This window comes from Athene cunicularia, assembly GCF_003259725.1.
Source record: "Athene cunicularia isolate RWA chromosome 3 unlocalized genomic scaffold, athCun1 chr3_part1, whole genome shotgun sequence".
Taxonomy (NCBI): Eukaryota; Metazoa; Chordata; class Aves; order Strigiformes; family Strigidae; genus Athene; species Athene cunicularia.
Genome location: NW_020799097.1, coordinates 10,397,188 through 10,404,145, shown reverse-complemented (window position 1 = coordinate 10,404,145; position 6,958 = coordinate 10,397,188). Strand labels below are relative to the sequence as shown.

General features: G+C 42.9%; 1 pseudogene; it reads right to left on the bottom strand.

Annotated features, from left to right (window-relative positions):
- Positions 1–420: 420 nt before the first annotated feature.
- LOC113478934 lies at positions 421–1,055 on the bottom strand (annotated as a pseudogene).
- Between the last annotated feature and the right edge of the window lie 5,903 nt (positions 1,056–6,958).

Here is a 6,958-nt window from a genome sequence, read left to right as displayed (position 1 = left end):
AGCCTATGGAACGGAAACCTTGTCAGCACAGCTGCTTGCCACTAAGCCTTGCTACCAGGAAACTGGGATTAGATTAATTGAACAACATGTTCTTGTGCTTGTCCCAGCAGTGCTGTTTCAGGTTCCTGTCCTAATCTGTGTGTATCTCCCTTGGCCAAAAAACCTCTGTGGAGAACTTGGTCATTTTCATTTCTCAAGACCAGTACTCAGCTCAAATCTGGAATTGTGCTCTTCAGCCTGATTTGGAGGTGGAGAAGGAAACAAATCCAACTTTTCAAGTGTGACACTTTGCAGATACAAGAGATTTTTTTCCTCTTATAACATAAATGGAGCCCTTACAGTGCCCACACAGCAGCAACAAAGACATCCCGTTACCTTTCCACACGATGAAATCCAAGAACAAAATAACATTAACTCCACTTACAGAATTTGGCAATGCCTGTAGTGCATCTTTCTCATCCTTTTCTCATTTAAAGCACATTGGCTAATAATTGCCAGGGCTGTATCAACACCTTCTTTTGTCTTGGCAGAACACTCCAGGTAAACATATGCCCCAATGCTGGCAGATAAAGCTTTTCCTTCTGCAGTGTTAATTGGCTTGTTTCCTGGAGTAGTTAGCTGCTTCTTAATACTTTCATGACTCCTTAGTTCTACCTTGGTAGCCACCAGAATAATAGGTACTGTGGGGCAGAACACTTTAATTTCTGGAACCCCAAAATCAAGGATGTTTTGCTGTGAGCCAGGCCTGTCCACAGAGAAGCACATTAAAATAATGTCCGTGTCCTTGTCGAACACTGTGCAGAGATTTTGGTAACTGACTTCATTCTTCCCTGCCACCTTGAAGAGAACTAGTTTAATCTCTTTCCCATCTACCTCTGTGTCAGTGGTGTAAGCATCAAACAGCTGGTTCTTAGGACTTGGGAATCTGTTTGTGACACAGAGCAAAGAGGAGGAATGACTTAGCACAGCGGTCCATCTCCAACTACAGTTAGCTTTCTCCTAAGAGCAGCTATTCCTTGGAAACCAAGATGAAGTACAAAGTGGATTATTCCCATGCTGTTTTTAAATTTTATTTTAGCTTTTGTGCAGGGTAGGAGAAGGAGAGGAGGGAACTCCCATTAGTTTGGATTTCTTCCCCTTATCTCCTTTAATCTCTCCATACTCCTGCCACACCTTTGTTCCTTTTTTTTTTTTTTTTTCCCACTTTTAAATTTCTCTGGTATCAGAATCTTCTGAAATTGTGAGTACCTTGCTCTTGACTATTATTATAGGTCAAAAAATGAAGGTATAAACAAAGCCTGGATGTAACCAAGACTTCTGCAGTGCCCTATATTTCTGTTTTATCATCTCAGACACTGTTTATGGTCATTGTTCAGTCCATAACAGATTTCATTTTCTAGATTGAATGACTTAATTTTGTGAGTGAGATGGAGTATAAACCACTGTACTGAACAACTATCCAAATCGGTTTTATTGACTACATTTTTCCTGCCATGGTCTGCTAGTGGAATTCTACCAATGGTGACAGCTATCCTGTGTAAGTCCACACTGCTCTTGCTCATAGATCTGTTGTCATGTGGGAGTTCATAAAGTGGTTTCAGTCTTCATATATTCATGGTTAATTTATATGAGATAGAAGTTTGTTAGACAGTAATTTGTTAGACAGTAATTTCCAGCATCAACCTTCTCATCTTTCTTGATGTTCAGGATTAGATTGGTTTCTTCTAATATTATTGTCGCCTCAGCTTCCTTAGGTCACTGGTTCCCCTACAGAGAGAACTTACCACCACTCTTCAAAGACTGTAATGATGACCACAGTATTTAAAGGAGTAGGTTGATGTTTCTTAATATAGCCAACCAATCTACAAAGAGAACCTGATGACATCATTGTTTTTTAAAGAAACCTACTTTACTGGCAATGAAGTGGAAGTTACACAATTTGTTAACAAATCACAGCATGTTTACTTTAGAAATTTCCTCATTCCTCTTGCAAAAGACTAATCCTGAGTGAGCATTTCAGTATTGAGTGTGCCAAACTACTTGTGTATGTGTGGTTGACAGTACTAGAGTGTAAAACAGCAGTAGACCTGTCAGGCAGACCCTGAAGACATCCCTTTCCAGATCTGCTGAGGCATTGTAGAGAAATGAATTGCAGAATCAAATGGATGAGGTGAGAAGAGATCATCTAGTCCATCCTGCCCTGCTCAACTACAGCAGGATGCTCAGGACTGTGTCCAGCTGTGTTTTGAATATGACCAAGGATGGAGATTCCACAGCCTCTCTGGGCAGCCTTTTCCAGTGTTTGATCATCCTCAAAGTAGTGAAAGGAAGTCTATTAACTGGAGAGTCTAAGTAGAAAGAACTCTCCAGTGTTAAGGATACTATCTCCAGAGATGAAGACCGAATTCCCTGCTATCTTGTTGGCATCGGACAAGTCATTTCTACTATGCCTCATTTTTCCTGGTAGACAAAGACTGCAGGGTGTCTGCAACTGCTAAAAACTGAGAACAAAGGGAACCAGAGGTAGATTAATTTGGTCTCTGCAGGGAGAACTGTTCCCAAAGGTATTACTGGTGATGCAGATATGTAACTGCTGATTAGCATAGTTATGTGGTCAGCTGATTTATTTCATACAGCTATGATTTATTTCATACAGCTACAGAAGAGTTCTTCAACTGAGATAAGGGAGTTTAGGTCTAAAAGTTTTAGCCTAAGGATGAGGAACTTAGTTTTGTTTGGTTTAAAGTCAGCTGGAGACCTGAGGCCACTTTAGTTTTCTGTGGTGGTCTAATTTTACTCTACCAGATTGTATTTCCTGAGTCCTATTTGAGTATGAATCTGATAATCTTGCCATAGGAACATGACAAAATTAAAGTAATTAGCTTCTGACTTGCCCCACTTATTTCCTGGAAGAGCAATGCTGGTGGGTCCCATATAGCTCTTTAGGATCATTTCTTGTTTGGGATGATGTACCTTCACGTGCACTGTACTTAGCTTAAGCCTCTGTATGAAAACACACCGATCTTTTTCACCTCCTCTTTTTGTACCTTGGCATTCCAGTTTCTAGGTAGATCAGTCTGGCTTCTCTGCTGAGAACACCAATCACAAGGGGATCTAAGAGTTAAATTCTGTTTTCATTCAGGGACACTGGACAGCAACGGACCTGCTGTGACAGGTAACAAGTGGTCTGGTTCCTATATATGCCAGAAATTCTTATCAGCCTAGAGAGACAGATACTTACCATTTCTGCCTGTCCTCCCACATCTACTCAGAGCTTTTTCGCACTAGCCTGTAAACTGTTCATATTTAGCTAGCTCTTGCTTTCCTTGCTTCACTGAGAAGCTGTGCCTGCATGAGGACGGCAGGATGCTTGTCGCTACCATTACAGTACAAGTGTGCAGGACCCAGTATGCCATTACTGGCACATACGGCTCCCTCAGCATGTTATGCCACAGCAGGCAATGTACTTACTTGCCTACTTATTGACAAAAAGGAGAAAGATTACCTTCCCCACTGAGCTTTCATGCTTTTCGTACAGATTTATGCTTGAACACAAATTATCTGAGTTACAGACATGCCCTTTAGAAAATCTGTTTAGCAAAAAGAGCAGGGCGGGGGAATATGATCTGGAAACAATCTCCAGCAGTTGACTAGAATTGTCTTCTCAGCAACAAAAAATGCCGATTGGATTAAATTGAGTAAAAAACAAAAGGCTGAGTTTTAATCTCAAAACCACCAGCACAGGCAATGAAAGCAAGGAAGTGGTATCTTCTTTCTCCTACATCATTCTTTCTTCATAAATCATACAGATGCATGTATGTGGTGCAGCAGAATTAGTGGTCTTCTTAGAGAGCGCATATTAGGGATTAATGGAAGTGAAGTTTGCTTAAAGAAGTATAAGTTAGCATTTCATGCAAATTTGATCAGAAAATATAAAAGTTACAGCATAAAGTTCAAATTCAGCCCTAAAATATATGAGCTGGCTACACTTCCTGATGCCTTCCAGACCACAACCATGCTTGAATACAGAATCGGTCCTGTACAAAATCTCCAGGAAGAAAAATCCACCTCATCTCAGAGCCTCTTTTCATTATTTTCTTTCCAGGCTTTCCACCTCTGCTCTCAGGAACCACTCCAAGAAGGAAGCCTAAGCACTTCCACAGATTATTACCCACTGTGCTCATTTACAGTACTGCTGCTGTGCCTCTTTCTGCTGCACTCACAGCACTGCCATGCGGGTTGGATTCCCATTTTCCCTGATGCATCGATCCAAGCAGGAAGAGAAAAGGATTGCTCTCCCTTCTTTTATCCTCTACCCCTGATTTCCACTGTTCTTGATACTGGCTTGCTTCATGCTTTCATGTATGGGCTGAAGAAAGAATGCTCCAGAGAAGAGAAGCAAATATATATATAACTGAAAATATAAATTAAGGGCCTCCTCACTTCCAGCTAGACAGCTCAGGGCAGGTACCACATAATGCACTGATATTTATGGGCTAAATCCACTGCAAGAGAAAGGAGGCATGTAGCAACTTTACAGTAAGTATGAAACTCAGGCCATGATCAAGTCCCAGGTGTTACACATTTAAATATACCTGTGTGATGACCACAGTGACTTAGGTGTTCCCAGTAGAGTTCATTGCTGGAGTGTACCCTAGAACAGTGAAATGAGTGTGGTCTCAGCCTAAGTGAGGCTGAGTCACAGATCTGGGTCTCCTGATACAAAGTCTCTGAAACAAAATATAAAGCATTTGAAACCCTAGGTCAGGGAATTACACAGATTTTGCTGCAGTCTTTCTTGCAAGGTGAGGAATGAAACAGGCCCTTTGCCTTCAGGGTAATTGTGTGGAAGAGTACAGATGCAAGACCACTAGAAAATTAAACAGTTAGGGCTCAGACTGTAATCAGGAGCTGGAACTATAGCTGCACTGTTCAACTACAAGAAGAGTCACTGCCATGGATTTGACTTGGGTTAGCTGGACCTTTGTAGAGTATTTCCTTAGCATAGTTTGGAAGCTGGGACCAGCAGACAGTTTGGATGAGGCCACCCTGCTTTGAAATCTAAAAGAGTTAAGAGTATGAATGTGGGCTGCTTAGTTTGCTTTCTCTACACCAAGGCACATGCTAGCAGCACTCTGTGTGAATGTCAGAGCTTTGAAATGAATAAGCCGCATATTTCCCCACCTTTCATGGCACAGCACGGATGAGATGATCAACATAATTGCTCATTCAGATGATTCTTTTTTCTATTTAATGAAGTGTTCTGCTCGCGAAAAGACAAACCCAAATATCCAGGCATGATTCTTTGTGCCACCCAAAAGTCAAATAAAAATGGATTCAAACGCATATTTAAGCAGCACCTCTCAGGATCTATAAAGCGCTTGCAGCTTTTCCTGCTGCCACCCCGGAGGTGGAGCTTTCAGGCTCTGGAGCCCAAAAGGACGCGGCACCCAGGCCGGCGGGGCCGCCGCGAGGTGGCACTGAACGCCAGCGAAAAATCCACCACCAGTTTCCCACCGCCGAAGAGATTCAAGAGACTTAGAACAGCATATTTAGATGACTTACATTATACAGCAAATTATCTGCCTATCGGAATGGCTCTACATACTTGTGATTATATCTACAGAGAAAATAGCTACAAGCTGCCAATGCTCCATCGCCAGAAGGACATGCCAGCGTGGGGATAACTTCCACAAAGGCAACTTTATTTTTCTTCATGAAGAATTTAGAACTGTAAGCAGTGACAACGAATGTCAAGGGACGATGCAAATTGGAAATTTAGCTCGTTAAAAGGTGACAGGTACCGTAGAACACCGATGCCTATGACTACACTTTATTTGTGTTTTTTTTTCCAACATGAGTTTGTTACGTTCACTTCAAGTGAAATATGCTGTAGAAACTATGTAAGATCAAGGTACAAATCCGTTCGTCACCATTCTCTTTTGACGGTGAGAAATGGGAATTATCTCATAGAAGATGAATTATATTTCAATGTGTAGGACTAAGTGAACCGTAAGTGAACCATCTGCCCTACTGACACACACTTCTGTAACAGTCTGCTGCAAGTAACTCGTCAGAAAATTTGATATAGTCAGTGATGTATTTGGTCTTCAAGTGGTTATTTTTAAATACAATTTTTAATAACGACCATATTCAAATCACTCATTTCTGTTCTAGTGACTAATGCCAGTGCTGGCTAGCAAAAGGCGATCCAACCCTGCGAGGGAGTAGCCATCGCTTAGGTGAAAATGTTTGCAGGGAGAAAGCTTGAGACAACACCCAGTTAAACAGCGAGAGCTGCCACCAGGGACGCAGCGAATCGCTACCAGTAATTTCACAGTGTGAGACTTTACAATGCGCGGCTTTATTAACGCACCCAGTGTGAGCCATCTGTTTATGTTCAGGTACTTACACCCTGTTCTCCAAGCGATCTGAAACTGCAGTCTTTTGCGCTCATTGATTTTCCACATGCATTTTTTTCATTGCTGTGACTTCCGATATCTCTGTAAATTGAGACCAAAAGGGCATTTCAGTTCAAGCCTGCTACTTCCCCCAGTTCATAATTCCTCCACTCCCTTTTGGCCAAAAGCTGGCAGGAGAGAGACTCAAACGTCATGAAATTTAAGGAAGGGAAGTGGTTGAGTCCTGCGTTTTTCAGTCATGTACAGCGAAGGCTTTTGTTTTATTTAACCGCCTGCAATAATCTCAGTTCCACTGGGCTTGGGCTTTAAAGGCTGCACCTGGCTCGCAGCGGCTTTCCCCGTTTTCCTCGGTTGCTCGCCCAGCCTCTTAACACCGGTCGTCCCAAGCGGCGGGGCTGCCGGCGGCGGAACCGGGGCCACGGCAGGGACCGGCCCTGCCCTGCCCTGCCGCAAAGCCGTCACGCCGGGGCAGGGACGGCGGCACAAACCGGGAGGAGCTCCTCACCCGCGGCGCGGCGGGGCACCTGCCCCCGGCC